General features: G+C 40.7%; 1 pseudogene; it reads left to right on the plus strand.

Annotated features, from left to right (window-relative positions):
* Nucleotides 1-480: 480 nt before the first annotated feature.
* Nucleotides 481-1990, plus strand: LOC147429470 (uncharacterized; annotated as a pseudogene).
* Nucleotides 1991-16209: the final 14219 nt, after the last annotated feature.

Below are 16209 nucleotides of genomic sequence, written 5' to 3' on the forward strand. Positions count from 1 at the left end.
ATCAAGATTGTGTTACAGTTTTGTTTGTTTACTATGCATAACTGAGTTTATCGTTTGGCCGAGTTATCTAGTATTTGGCTGTCATCTTCACGCTTATCTCATCTTGTGCTTCTGGCCCGTGGTAGCGGTGGCTCCGGGTCTTTTGTGTGTGTGTGTGTGTGTGTGTGTGTGTGCGCACAGAGAGAGGTTGGGCGAGCTTAATGTGTATTGAAAAGTTGATGAATGTGATTGTATAGAGCTGGTGTTGGTCATAAGCGAGTCGTTGCATAGAAGATTGGCAGAAAGTGTGCATGTGTGTGTGATTCTGTGTGGGTAGGGGTGCTGCATACCTGCTGGGCTATAGAGAGGCATCGAGTTTTTGTCCTGTGTGTTGTTCCATTTCCCCCATCCCATCAGTGGTGCCCCCACTAAGGAGCTACTGATTGATCCTTGGTGAAGTCGAAGACGGTGTCGCGGTTTGAAGAGCAGTGTTTAACAAAAATGGAGTGGTCGGGTTTTCTGACTTTTACAGGTGCTGAAGATGCTGAAGTGTGGCTACAGGACTATGATCTTTTCCTGCTGGAGAGCGGCCTGTCGAGAGAAGAGGGAGTGGCTCAAGATTTCCCGCTCTTGGTTCGTGGCAAAGCAAAGGTATGATATGAGAGCTTGCAGGCTGAAGAAAAGCTGAATTGGAGTACATTGAAAGCGGCATTTCGAAGCCGATATGTGGTCAACCCGCAGTGGAGTGAAGTGAAGCAGATGATGGACGACCTAAAGCAAAGCCTTGATGGTGATTTTCGAGCATTTGTGTGGGAGTTCGAGGCCATATGGAGCAAGTTGTTTAAGGTAACTGCTGTAGAGAATGCCGATTTTTTGAAGTTGATCAAGTTTATGGACTGCTTGCATGTCAAAGTTCGAGATAAAGTCGAGATGGATGGGCCGTGCACATACAAGGAGGCAGTAGCCTACACATAGAGCAGAACGAAGAAGCTTTTAAAGAAGCAGCAGGCGAAGCAGGTTCTCACGAGTCCATTGGTGCCAAGGCCAATTGCTAGGGAAGAGGCTCATGTAATCCAACCCTTTGTTGATGCACATGTGGTAGCAACGGATAGGCGTGATGACAGAGTAGAAACGATAGCATGTGGGCCTATGAGGCCTCAGCAGTTGCAGAGAGGAGTCTACCGGGCACCATCTGATGTGGTTGACCAAGTGGCTTCTAAAAGGCAAGCAGTGGAGAAAATAGTTGAAGTGCCAAAGTCGGTGAGTTTTGTGGAGAAAACCGAGCTGTGTTCGAGCTATAGCAGTGCCTTGGATACAGACAACACATGGGAAATGGAGTCTGCTTTCTCAAGGTATGAGACCTATGATGTTATGTATGTCGATAATTTGGTCAAAGAACAACAGGTAGCAGGTGAAGAGTCAGTTTGCAAAGACCAGGGGGTTGGGAAACCCTCTCTCGTGCCTTGTGATGGTCAGACCATGCTGACTGAAGAGGAATGTCCTGATGAAGATGAATGGGGATTCGATAAGCCGATGGTCGATGTTGATGACGAAGTGCAGATTTTGGTTGCTAAAGCTATGGTGAGGATACAGGATATACGAGGCTGTGTGTTTACTCCATTACCGCTTGAAGAGCCTACAGATGAGGTTTTGTCAGTGTTTGCTTTGGATGATCGGATGCCGCAGGTTGTGTTTTTCAAAGACAATGATGTTGTGGAGAGCTCTCTAGCCGTTGGCAAGGAGACATGTGAAGAAAAATCTTTCCAGATCTACAGGCGTGTGTTGGGCATGGAGATGGCTCATGCTTGCAATTTTTTGAAGGGCTATGCTATCAAGAGCTATATACATGGATGACTTAAAGGGTTACAAATGCAAAGCAGGGGTGGTGCGTATTTGTGTTACAGACGTATGGTGATGGCCAATGCCATGTGTTTGATCCAGTGGAGTTTACATCATGCTTGGGGAAGTCTATGGCTTTCCATTTGACCCGGGCGGGCTCTATAGAAGATGAAGATCTCTCTATCTATCTAATTCTTCTGTACATAATATCTATCAATTTTCTTCTTATGCAATGATATCCTACCTAAATAATACTACGATTGAGCAGGAATGCTCAACAAGGGGTTGGGCAATGATGGTGCACCTAGAATTCGTCGACCCACGAAAGTGTCAACAACACATACATGGAGGTGGGCAGGTTGATGGGAGAGTGATGATGCATTTGATAGGTGCAGATTGAAACAAGCGCGACTACGGTGTGTATGCCAAATCCGGCATTTTGCAGGCACTTGTCCAATGGGGAATTATGGGAGCACAAGGTGGTCGACGGTCGTGTCGATCGTCACAACTCCTGCAGGCGAAGATCTCCTCATCTGGGAATCATTTCTACTTTGTGGATCGGGCTTTGTTGATCTGTGGCCATGTGGCCTTCTCAATGGCACCAGTGTTCCAAGCGAGAGAGCAAACTTATATGGCGTTTTCTCGGTGTGTGAAGCGGAACTAAGGAAGGCTTTTTTAAAAAGAAAAGCTTAAAATGGACAGAAAAAAAATGATTTTCTGCATGGAGAGGGCGCCACTGGAGATCACGGGTGGCCGAGAGTGGAAAGGGAAGCACAAGGTGGGGAAGCGAGCGCCATCTGGGTGCCTTGCATGAGTCAGGCGAGTGGCGGGTGGTTGCAAAGGGGGAGGGGAGTTGGCATGAAGGAGGTGCCATCCTCAGGGAGAGAAAAGGGCCACGAGGCCACCTGCATGACAAGAAGAAAAACACGCAGGGCAGAACAGAGGTGGCAAGGCCACTTGGAGCCTGCATGCGGGGAGAGGAGCCACGGGGTGGCTGCATGACAGAGGAGGTGTTGCATTTGGGGTGGAGGGCCGCCCCTTGCATGGGAATAACCAGAGGCCATCGAGAGGGCCTGGAGCAAAACCAAGGAGGGGGGAAGGATGCAGTAGAGGTGGGGGGCTACAGGGCGGCTAATTGAGAAGGGTGGTGCTGGCGCTGCTGAAGGGAGACAGGAGACCACCTTGCTGAGAGGAAAAGGCCACAAGGGCTGCTGTCGACCAAGCCGGGGGGCCCAAGGACACCAAGCAGGCGCGGTCCATAGCACAAGGTGGGGAGGGGTTGCAGAAAGGAGGAGAGGAGCACTGTGTGCAGTGGGGGAGCCGCCAGGGTTCTGGACGATAAGGAGATGCAGTTGGCGCATCTAAAAAGGGGACCGGGTTGCAGTAAAAGAAGGGCCCGTCATGGGTAGCTGAGAGGGAAGTCGATTGCATGGGAGTAGCTAGGCACCATCGACGAGATGCAGCCCGCGGTGTCGATGATTGAGGGGTCACCAGTATTGATGAAGCCGACGGCGTGCCTTGGAGCAAGCATAAAAGATCGTCAAGGATATACGGCTACTAGCTGCCGAGGAAGGGTATCCAATGGCACCCGTGCACAAAATCGATAGTGATCAAGATTGTGTTAGAGTTTTTTTTGTTTACTATGCATAACTAAGTTTATCGTTTGGCCGAGTTATCTAGTATTTGGTTGTCACCTTCTCGCTTATCTTATCTTGTGCTTCTTGCCCGTGGTAGCGGTGCTCCGGGTCTTTTGTGTGTGTGTGTGTGTGTGTGTGTGGAAGCAAAGAGAGAGAGGGAGAATATTTGGAAGAGAGAGAGGGAGGATATACAACATCTCTGGCGGCCCGCCAGAGGGTGTGATAGAGGCACCAATGCACCTACCGGGCCGGGTGATGCAGTGGTAGAGTAGGAGAGAGAATATTGGTGGAGCCGGGTAGTAGGAGAGAGAGGGGTTTGTCTTCTGGTGATAATGGAGAGATGTGTGGCCAAACTGGCGGCGCCCCGCTAGTGGTTAAGCTGAGGGGGGGGGGGGGGGGGGGGGAGGGGTATGGTGAATGTCAAGAGCTTTTCTTTTTGTTTTTCTTTTTCTTCTTTTGGTATCAAGCCTTCCCTTCCTTAGGGTGTGGTTCTCACGATCACGGTTTCGAAAACCAACCATCAACATGTACATAGTAAAAACAATCTCTCTCTCTCTCTCTCTCTCTCTCACTGTAAACTTAACATTAACCTTTTTAGTGATCACTAAATACTAATCTATCAACACAAATGTCCATTGACATAACCTTTCAATGCACTTGGCCTCAAGACATGTTTATAGTAAATCTCTCTCTCTCTCGCCCCACCGACCTACCCTTAAATCTCTAATTTCACCTTATCTATCATCAATAATGCTTTCTCTTGAGTCTACATCCATGACTCAAGTAGAAAAAGAAGACACACCATATTTTGATACTTAAAAAATTCATAATCTCAATTTGTTAATTTTTAAAATAGGATTATCAATAACCTTAATGAGGGGTCTCTAGCCTATAAATAGGCCTCTATCCTTTTTGTAAATCATCTCTAATCACTTACATAGTACCCCAACACTATATGCGCTAGGAGAGACTTATGTGTAGTGACCACTTTGTGGGATTCACACTTGGTGTAAGGGAAGTTTCTACATATTGCAAGTGAGAGAGTGTGAGTGCCATATCTCAAAACCACCATTGTACCTGATCTTCTATTATCAACAAGTTGAGGTTTTGGTACCTCAAAGATATGATTCGGATTTTAAACCTTTGTTCTTCCACTTGTGCAACTAAGAGATACCAGAAGCATTTGCACATGGTAGAAGTTCTCAACGCCCAACCTAGCATGAAGTTTAGATCATGAGCTAAACTGCATCTAGAGGCACCTAGCGACTAGTGCTACCTCTCAATGGGTGGTATGAATGAAAGTGTACTCAAGAATATATATATATATATATATATATATATATATATATATATATATATATATATATATATATATATATATATATATATATATATATATATATATATATATATATAGATATATATATATATATATATATATATATATAGAGAGAGAGAGAGAGAGAGAGAGAGAGAGAGAGAGAGAGAGAGAGAATACCGGAGAGTGATCTAGAGTGTGCAAAGACACATGAGAATGACTGAAGAGAATCTTTAAATGCCCCAACCTTGTGTAGGGATCGACGGTCCATCCATCCACTTTTGCTCTACTGAGGACATAGAGAATTTCACTTTGTCGGGAGTGAGCTAGAACACCTCCAACCTACCTAAGCCATACATAGGTTGAGACCGCTTCTTCTCTCCATGAACCTGAGATCTAAAAGGATCCCAAGTACTAGTAGCTGGTAGGATATAGAAACCAACCATACCAATCTAGGCACCACACCTCTTCGATTCCTAGCATTGGGTGTTCAAGCAAAGCCAAGGCATGATCCCTAACGCATTAACCCTGTAGGTATTCAACCCCCGACACACTAACCATGTAGATAAGCCTAACAAAAAGAAGACTTAGGGAACACCCCCGATTGAGCAAATCCCTAGGTCATCGACATGTTTAAAGCTATGTGATGTAGGTGATCCTAGTTTTGTAGCGACGCTGCCATGAGAAACTTAACACATGAGTCCAATCACAATAACATCTTCCATATGCACAAACAATATTTTCCAAGCAGTTGGATTGTATAGGGTCTCTTTCCTTACACGTCCAACATAAACCATCAAAACCCTTTTAGCACATAGCATGGATGCAAAAATGTTAGCAGTATTTTGACAGCACATCCATATCGCAAAGAAAGATCCAAGAGCCACACCGGCTTCCACAATCACAATCACAACCATAATCCATGAGGGATCTTAGCCCTTGACTATAAACCATATTCCGTACTGAACCGACTCCCACACTTGGAGCTTAACATATCCAATGCAATCCAAGTGAGCCCACACACATGGCCCATAAGACATAAATTTTTTATGCTTAATATATATCCAACCATATACTAATCATGACATCATAATCAGATTTTAACAATGTCTAACTATGCATAAGTGACGCACTATGACCACACCTCACCCCCTAGTACATAGAGCTAGTTATTTGACCTTGAAGGATGGAAATCAGCTTACACATGCACATGAGGTGTCAACATCCATCTGAGAGGTTCCATACATCACATAAAATCATTCTATCAACATAAACATGATGCAAAACACTTTGATCAACCATGAATCATAACATCATATATATGCAAAAAACAACTTTTTGCCATTTTTTAGTGATACATAACATGCAAATGAAAGCATTTGACCTAGAGCCAATGCATCAAGCTCAAATCCATAATATAGACTAACACCTTATGAGATCACTTTTCCCCTATGAGATTCATGCAACAAACAGTAACACGAAAAGAAAGGCACTTTATTCATATCTGCTCATACGGTTCAGGTTGGCTAACCATATACCCCTATATAAGTTTACGGAAATCAAGCACTTGAAATCAACTCACAAAACCAAACCATAATTCATATATGAATATCTCATCCAACTCACGATGGCATATGGTACTCCCCTTGGGTAGCACCCATACACGAGTGGGTAAACCCATACATGGAACTGTCAATAACTTATTATCAAGTTTAATCAAGGTTTTGATTTGGCTAAGTGGGTTTGCCCATACAATGAATCTATATAGTGGTTCTCCAAGGAGCCTGGGGTCCAAAATTTCGACTGTGAAGTGGGTAGCAAGCTATTTTTTGACCATAACTCTTTGCTCGTGTGGAATTTTCACATGACATTGAATATTTTTTTTTCTCTAAATGATGTGTTTAATCTCTAGCTTAAAGGGTTAGACCCGATTCATAGCGGTTTGTGAGGTAAGACCAAAATAGTATTCCTACCGTCTACATGACGTGAAAGGAAAAGCGTTTTTAATGTACATATATGACCATAAACACATCGTGTGAATAAATTAGCGTACTAAACATGATGAAAAAAAAAATGGATCAAACTTATATACGCCCGAAACGTCCATACATAACCTTGTATACGAAAAAGAAACCATCGAGAGGGTAGATACTAAAAAAAATGGAGCAAAGAGAGAAAGAGATAATGTGGATGGACTTTAAAGCTTCTTACTGTGCTTTATTATTGATTATGGTATGTCGAGAGACTAATTTATATTTCACAAGAGAGAGGTGATGAGAGCTACGTAAAGTTTTTCACCACAAAGCCGTTGAAGAGCACACACTCTATGAAAAGATCTTCTTCTTCTTACTGCGAACGAGAGAGAAGATATTATGGAGATGGTGATGGAGATCTTACACCACTCTGTATAATAGATACATATTTCCGTTTGGTAGTAGACAAAATGGCAAAGACCATCTATCAGGAAACAAGACTGAAACTACAACCTATGGAAATACTAGAACAAATCATAATGTCCTCATGTGGCATAGAGTACGAGCATACCTTTGTAGTAGTGGGTTTTGGAAAGAGCAACAATTTTGACATCATTTTGGGGTGTTCATTCATGAGAGAACTTAAAATGATGCAAGATTGGGGCTATGACCATATCTACTTGTGGCATAAGGGTGCCACCACGAGGGTCAGCATTAAGAATTATATTTATAGAGATGTTAATCAAACCCCTGTGGATATTTTGACTTGACTTCAATCCATGGAAAGAAAATATTTTCACGGTTGCCAAACAAAACATGTATTTGGATGTGTGGAGCATCCAAATGTGGAAGCCTCTAGAAAGTTGATCGCATCCTAGAGAGATCTGTAGAGGACGAAGAATTTATTCGAGAAACATTCCCATAATTTTTGTTTGAGCCTTTTGGATGGGATTAGATACTGGTTACTCTAGATGTGTGCGTAAATGAAATAATGCCTACAAAGTTTTGTGATGAGAAAGGTTATAGCTCCCTTTTTTACGATAAAGGTGTTGAAGGAAGGTAAAAAGAATTGTGAGTATGAAAGTAGAATATGTGAGACAAACATTATCATGAACCATGCTACACAAGCACACAAAAATGAGAAAAATCAGCCCTGATAATATTTCATCATTAATAGATTGGAAGAATTGACAAACTTTGTTTCAAATAATTCGACTCTAGAAAAATTGAAATTGAAAGCAGATGAAGAAGCATTGTTTTCAAGTTCCACATCAGATAAACAAACAACACCATATTAAAGAGTTTAAGACTTTAGAGAAATTTTGGGAATCACCAACGTTTTGAAGATTTGACCATATGGACCAAAGCCTTCCACAAGGAAGTATTTGAAGTGAAAATGCAAACTTATTGCTCATAGCTAACCTCATGGGTTGCATTCTTTCATTTCTATTGGCCCTACCAAATATCTTTACCTCACAGGCCTTGCCTGTACTTGCTAATTGTTCACCACTTTGGAGCAAGATTTGTTTACTGAAGCTTTTAAAATTTTTGGGAACACATCCTACCATATGGAAATATTCATAAAGCTAAAAAAAAACTATAAAGAATAGGAATCTCAAATCTTAAGGTCATGTGTCGTCAATGATCTCAACATGGTGCCATGAAGATGAGAAGATGATTATTTTGCAAGGAAATTCAAGAAATTTCCGTTTAGAGGACCATGTCCTTTGCATGCCAAATCTGCTCAATTGTGGTGAAATTGAAGTTGTCAAACTTTTCCTTGGCCCTAGCTCTCAGCCTGGTTACTTTCAAATCTTATATGTAGGCAAAAAGAACCTCATCCAATTGTGTCGTACAAAATTTATGAGAATGATTCGAGTATATTCTCAAAATCCTGAATGAAGTGACCGCTTGGATTGTACCTAAGACTTTGTTGTAATCTTTCCCACCTCGTAGAGCTCAAACATAATTTCTAGCTATGTTGAGGTGTAGTAACTTGAACTGTTTTGAATACTCAATTTCTTGGGAATCTCTATAAATTTCAAAAAATCACAGAGATTCAACAACCATTGAATTACTTTCTTGGATTTAGCAACCTTTGTTGAATTCACCCCTGCTGTTGGTTGTTGTGCTTTGCTCACAATGAGAGAGGTCGAAGGGGTGAAGGGGGGATTGGTCCATGGGCATCCTCACTTGGTTCAATAATTTTTCTCTAAGGCCTTAGGTTTTGGGAACTTGGGTATGAAAAGAAGCTCTGAATAAGATATGGAGATGACTGCAGCGTAGAGAGAGAGAGAGAGAGAGAGAGAGAGAGAGAGAGAGAGAGAGAGAGAGAGAGAGAGAGAGAGAGAGAGAGAGAGATAATGAGAGTTTGTGACAGCTTCAAAACTCCCCGACCTACGTACTCGAGGAGTTCACCATTCAGTACCCCCCTATATAAGTGCGTTCATGGGGTGTTTTAAAAAACCCTCTTTTAACACGTTTGAATGAAAAAAATGACCCCATATTTTAGGAAAATTTTCCAAAATTGAATATAAAAACCCCTTATTTTAATGTATCTCTGTTAAATTACCTAGAATTTTTGCATTTTACAACCCCTCCTTTCGAACTCACGTTATACATTAACATGATTACATAGTGCACCCCCTGAGCCTGCGTGCTCGTGATATGAAATGCATAGAAGTTGAGTGCGACCCCGCCGATTCCCTCTACTTGGGGTTTGGTGCATGTTGATCTTGCCTCCCTCCCTTTTTGCCCACGGTAATTTTTGGCTTCATCTCTATGGATCTCTAGTGCAGGTACTACATGCACATGTAGTGGAAAGAGACCATGCCCTTTTATCCTAGAATCTCTAATCTCTGATACCAATGAAAGAGCCTTGGGAACTACTTAGGAGAACCCTCCTCCCTAATGCCTGTTATATATCCTTTGCCTTCTAGGGTTCCCTGACTAGCTTAGCAGTCGACCCTTGGCCCAGGTCTGTAACCCCCCAAGGTTGCCCTTGGCATGATAAGAACATGAAGTGGTTTTGAGGGTTTATGGTGGACGTGTAAGGGTAGAGGCCCTCTACAATCTTACTACTTTGAAAATATTGTTTGTGCATATGGAAGATGCTATTGTGAATGGACTCATGTGTAATGTTTCTCATGGCAGCGTCACTACAAGACTAGGATCACCTACACCGCTTAGCCTTAGACAAAAGGGTTGATGACTTGGGGATTTGCTGGATTGGGGATGTTTCCTAGGTCTTCTTTTTGTTAGGCTCATCTACACGGTTAGTGCATCAGGGGTTGGATTACCTACATGGCTACCGCATTGCGGATCTTGTCTTAGATTAGTCTAAACCCCTGATGCTGTGCATCAAAGAGGCGTGACACCTAAACTGGTATGGTTGGTGTTGATAGTTTACCACCTACTGGTATTTGGGATCTTTCAGAGCTTGGGTTCATGGAGAGAGGCAAAGCGGCCTTGGCCTATGTCTGGCTTAGGTAGATTGGAGGTGTTCTAGCTCACTCCCGGCAAAGTGAGATTCTCTCTGTCCTTAATAGAGCATAAGTGTATGGATGGACCGATTGATTCCTACGCAGGGTCCTATGTTATGCTAGTCATTTTATATTTTTAATGTTATGGTATACCCAAATTTTGTTATTGCATTAATACATGGTTGCTTATTTTATTAAGAATGGAGCATTTAAAGATTCTCTTTTGTCATTCTTCTGTGTCTTTGTGCACTATTTCACCTTCCACTATTCTCTCTCCCTCTCTCTCTCTCTCTCTCTCTCTCTCTCTCTCTCTCTCTCTCTCTCTCTCTCTATTCTAGCAATGTGGTGTACACATATATTCACCCTCCACAATATTATTTTTCTTGACTAATCTTTTATTCATACCACCCATTTAGAGGTAACACTAGTCATTAGGTGCCTCTGGATGCAATTCAGCTCATGGCCTAAACTCCATGCTAGGTCGAGTACTGAGAACTCCTCTATGCAAATAATTTTGCAACTTTGATGTATGTCTAAATTGCATATTGAAAATTGTATAAAAGTGTAAATTCTATATGTTTTGCATAGACTCCATGGGGAGGGTAATCTCTCACCTGCTATCAGAGCCTAAGGTTATGGGGATATCTTGAAGCCTAATACTAGTCAACTTATTTATGCATCATGCACGCATTCATGCCTGTTGTTTGCGAAAGAATAAAGTTGTATTCACAATTTTTGTACAATTGTATCAAGAATTTCTTTGAATGTTTGTTTTGTAGTGACAAATGGCTCCTAAGGTGACTTCTGAATGCTTTAGCAACGGGAACGAGGTTTTGACCATAGTATTCAACAATATGGCAACTTGGTTATCAAAGAATGTGAGGGAACTATGTTATCTAGAGATTAAGACTAAAGTATTTGCAATGCCAGGAATCATGACTTTTTGGAAGAGTGTTGATCGTAGCTACATTATCATCATCAAGATTCCTTTTGCCAATTCTTTATTTACATTGATGATAATTTGAGGGATTGGCTTTTCAACCTTAGGCTGCTCCAACTTAAGATGTGGCTAGGCCAAGAGGGTATATACTACTACTTTGAAATGCATTCACAAATGCTCAAGATTACTGAGGTTTTCAAGAAATTTGAATCAATTGCAACTATCATAGGAAAGAAAAGCTAGGGGAGAACTATAGACCACATTGTTGTATGGGAGATCTAAGAGAATACCCAATTATGATAGTTAAAAGAGTATTTAGAGAGTTAGTCCCAAAGCATCTATAATGCTGTGTGAAACCATAAAAAAAACCAAATTTTGATGAATAAAGAGTATAGACTCAATTTTGGTATACATATGTACTAAGTCTTATCTCTCTTTGTCTTGTTTTTTGATGGATCTTCTTAACCGTCTAGATAAACTTCCAAGTGATTTTGCACAAAATGTCTTTTTCAACTATGTAGTTGGATTCAATGTTCATTGTGGAGTTGAAGTGGTTCAAGCTTCAAAGGGGACTAGAGATCATCTTGTTCCAAACATCTACGTAGCATGAAAACTGTATGTCAAAGCATAACCTGACAACGGACCCAAGTGCCTGATAGGTACATAGTTGACCCACAACTATGGGTCAAGGAGAAGATTCAAGAGGGAGACATTAAAGTACAAGGATATGTTATTTATCTTAACCTATGCTCACTTTCGGACATACCAAGCTGCAAAATCATCCTTAGTAAGAAGGCACTCATGCTCAACCAAAGAATGGCTTTATGAGAAAGTCATAAAATGGGTTTGGAAGAAGTTAAATAGCAATAATTGATTCTATTATGTACCTTAAGACTGATTTAGTAAAGTCTATGAACCTATCCTTAAGTTCAATCCCCACAATGTCACTATCACCTTTGATGACTATGAGAAGTTGGGAATTTGCTCAAGCATATCTAATGGCGATGAGCCCAAGTGGGTATTTCTATAGAGATGATATCAATGAACGTCATGCCCATGTAAATTGCTTTCATGCATTACCACCAACAGATACCTCTCAAAGGAAAGAGTGGTATGAGAAAGAGGATGTAAATCTTACTGCACAAGTAGAAGTTCTAAACTTTGAAACCCGAGATGTAAGCAAGTACAAGGGTCGAACCTTGAATGTGGGAACCAAGAATTGGTTTATCAAACCTTTTTGCATTTACACACCTTCTTCAAAGTAGCATGTAACCTTTTAACATTTATAATATGTAAAACAAAATTAATTTTTATATAATATGTCAAATCTTTGAGTTTCAACGTATATTTTATCAGTTCTAACTAACTTGAGAAATGTGTGTGTGTGTGTGTGTGTGTGTGTGTGTGTAGATGACTGGCATTTTACCTCAAGGGATATGGGTGGATATAATCTCTCACCTTATGGTGGAGGAGCTTCCTCAGATGGGAGAATAAGTGAAATCACTTAACATGACCACACTGATGGACTGGAGAAGAAGCGGTTACTATCAACAAATTATATTGTACCAAATACATTCCAAGCATGGTACCATTACACTGCGAAAAACCCAAAATTTAGACCACCAAGATATAAACCTTCACCTATTGGGAGTATCAAATGGGTGCAACTAAGCTAGGAAAAGAAATCATTCTTACTAATAATCAGTTGTTGTATATAAATTCCCATGAACTTACCTTAAGACCAACAAAGGAAACATGGATAGCTAAGAATATATTTCCCTTAGAAATGAAAACGGGTTGCTTTAATATTGTCATGTTTAATGTATGGGATCGACAATGTTTAACCAATGAAAAACATTCCTTTAGCCCAATACTCTGGAAGTTATTCTTTGACTTATTTGAAAAATCCATAATCCACAACCCACACAATGTAAAGATCTTATACAATGCCTACAATCGACCCCAATGCCAATAGCATATTGTGCAAGCATACAAAGGAATGATGGATAGGAAAAACCAAAAGAGTTTTCCAAGGAATTTTCTTATTTTGATGACTACTTTGGTTACAAGAATGCAATAATTCACAGCAAAATGGGAGTGGTTGTGACCAATGTTCACTCACGCACGAGTGGTACGACTCGCATGCCAAAAAGGAAATGTTTCAGCCAAAGATTGTGAAGGATTATTGGGATCTTCGCTATCAAAGTGGAAACAAAGAAGTGAATGTGCAATAAAATGTAAAATTGCCTCAACAATTGAATCCCACCTCCAACCAGAATACATCAAATATAGATCAATCAATAAAGGGGGAGCATCATCAACTACAAAGCACTTTCAAAGCTAAAGAACAACATGTAGACAACATAGCAACCAGATTGCACATGGTGTATCAAGGGAGGACATGAGCGGGGGGAATGTAAGGTGGATTCAATACATGAGTGCCCACCTAGCTGGACACCACATTATTAATGAATTTGTACTTTATTTTTCAAGATGGTGTAGCTACACTCTATGTAAACCTGATTTCATAGTAGCAGGTGGATTCTCTGAGTTGTAATTCTATCATGATAAGTATAAAGGCCCCAATGAGCCGGCCATTGGCTATTTAGAAATCCCTAGGTATAAAAGATAATAACATTAATGTGAAAGGGGGGCTTCTCTTTTGGAGAAAAAAAGAACTCTATTGTACGTATGCTCAAGAGGCTTCTCCAACTTGTAATCAATATATCTTCTGATTAGGTAATTAGATTTCAATTCTGAATTTTACATTGTGTTCTTGCTCTTTTATTTAAGTATAAGCATTGCTAATTTTGTTGTGGTTCACGCCTATGCATCTAAGAGCTTAATCTTCATATTTGAGTGCTTAAATCACTATTTCTTGCTCTTTTATCTAAGTATAAGCATTGATAATTTTGTTGTGGTTCCACGACTATGCATCTATGAGCCTAATCTTTAGATTTGAGTGCTTAAATCACTGTTTTTTGACGTTGCAAACATAGGAGAGAGTGATTTGCAGCCTGTTTGGGATTTTTGTTACAATTTTCATGACTTGGGTCAGGATGGGTCGCGATCCATGTTCCTTGTCGTATTGCGATGATACCTTGTAGACTTGTTTCTTTAGGCCTAGTGAAGCTTCCTTTAAAGTTTTGTGAATGATCCAAGTCCATTTAGTCACTGAAATGGCTTAATGACCTAGAGTGGTGAAAAAGAACATATGAATTTTTTAAAAATAATCATTGAGTGATGATTTTCTTGTTGAGTTGATGCATTTACTTGTTAGGTTCACTTCTTGAGAACTGACAACCTCAAAGAGTCTTCATGTCCCATCCAAGTCACTTTACTGAGTATTGACGATAGCTATGCTACAGATGTCCGTTGTGGCGACACACTAAGTTGACAACACAATCATATCCCAAAAAAGATCCAAGAGCCACACTGACTTCAACTATCCAAAATCACAATCATGATCCATGAGGGATCTCAATTAGTTTTCATAAACTATAATCCTTATTGAAGCAACGTTCACACTTGGAGTTTGACCATACTCACTGTAATCAAACTGCACCCATAAAACATATATGAAATACTCATCAAAATCAAGACTCAATATGGTACTCCCCCTTGGTAGCACCCCTATATTTATCGTCAATTTTAATCAAGATTTTTATTTGGTTAAGTGGTTTCCTTTATCCAATGAATCTATATGGTGGTTTTCTAAGGATCCTGGGGTCCAAATTTTTCAGTGTGGAGTGGGTAGCAAGCAAAAATTTGACCATGACTCTTTACTGGTGTGGAATTTTAATGTGACACACAGAGGGAGATTTTTTAAAATGATGTGTTTAGTCTCTAGTTTAAGGAGTTTGACCCGATTCATTGCAGTTTGGGAGATGTAATCAAAACAATGTCCCTACCGTCTACAATGACGTAAAACAAATGTTAACTGAGTCAACATCAGTTAACAGAAGCTGATAAAGATTAAAGACGTACGGATGCACATCAAATATGAACAGGAAGAAGCAACAAAGATTGGAGTTACACATTTTTCACATTTTCCCAAAATGGTCATGTATGGTAAAATCCCGATTTATTTCAAGCCGTTGACATATTTTAATGTGTTACGGGCTCAATGGGAGTTCCAAGCTGTAAAGAACAAGTTAGTTAGTGTGCCTAGGTGGCAGATTCAGTAAGTGGTGGAGCCCTAAAGGCCTTGGGCACCCGGATATTGCATATTTTTACCCTAGGTACATAAGGCAGTGTGTAAAGAAAATTATGGTTCTCAAGCTCATTTGTTGAGAGCACTCTTTGGTGAGATCTCTTGAGGTGTGTGGCTATGGAGTCCTTGAGATTCTCCTTGCTCATGTGACTTGGTTAACACTAATCAGTGCTTAATTCTCTTTTACTATGCCTCTCTCATGCTTCTTATGATTGCCTATGATGCTTAGATTAGCTAGACCGTAACTAATTAGTGGTTAATCCCTCTCTAATCTTGTGTGATTACCCTGTTTTGCTTGTGTGTGCATGTAGGTTTGATTGGAGTGTGGTGCTCAATAGACCTATGTGTGTGTGCTTGCGATTAGTGTGTTGCATGATGATAGGATTAGTGTTGTGTGCGTCTTGAAATCGTTAGTGTGTGTGATTGGGTTGATTGAAGGTGAAGAGAAGTGGATGTGGAGATTGCCTTTCATTGTGGCTTAGCTCTTCCATAGGCCGAGAAGCTCACCTCATAGGGTTAACCATTCATGTTGCCATGATTTGCTCACTAATCGTGTGAGTGTTTCCATGCCCTAGCTGGGTAGCTCATCCCTTCGGATTGATAATTTTGTTGGTCATTGGAGCTATGCAATAATGGGACCCCCAACATTTTGCGCCACTGTCAAGGACGATGCCCTATGCTAGTGTAATTGTGGCATAATCGAATGTGTTTCCTCATTAATTTCACTACTAATTTCTGTTAACCCTCGTGGCTCACGGACACCCTATCGCCTACGACGGACACTGTAACCATATTATTTATTTAAGTAGAGTCAGGCACCGGGCTTGT

This window comes from Adiantum capillus-veneris, chromosome 22, assembly GCF_014529385.1.
Source record: "Adiantum capillus-veneris isolate H3 chromosome 22, ASM1452938v2, whole genome shotgun sequence".
Classification (NCBI taxonomy): Eukaryota; Viridiplantae; Streptophyta; class Polypodiopsida; order Polypodiales; family Pteridaceae; genus Adiantum; species Adiantum capillus-veneris.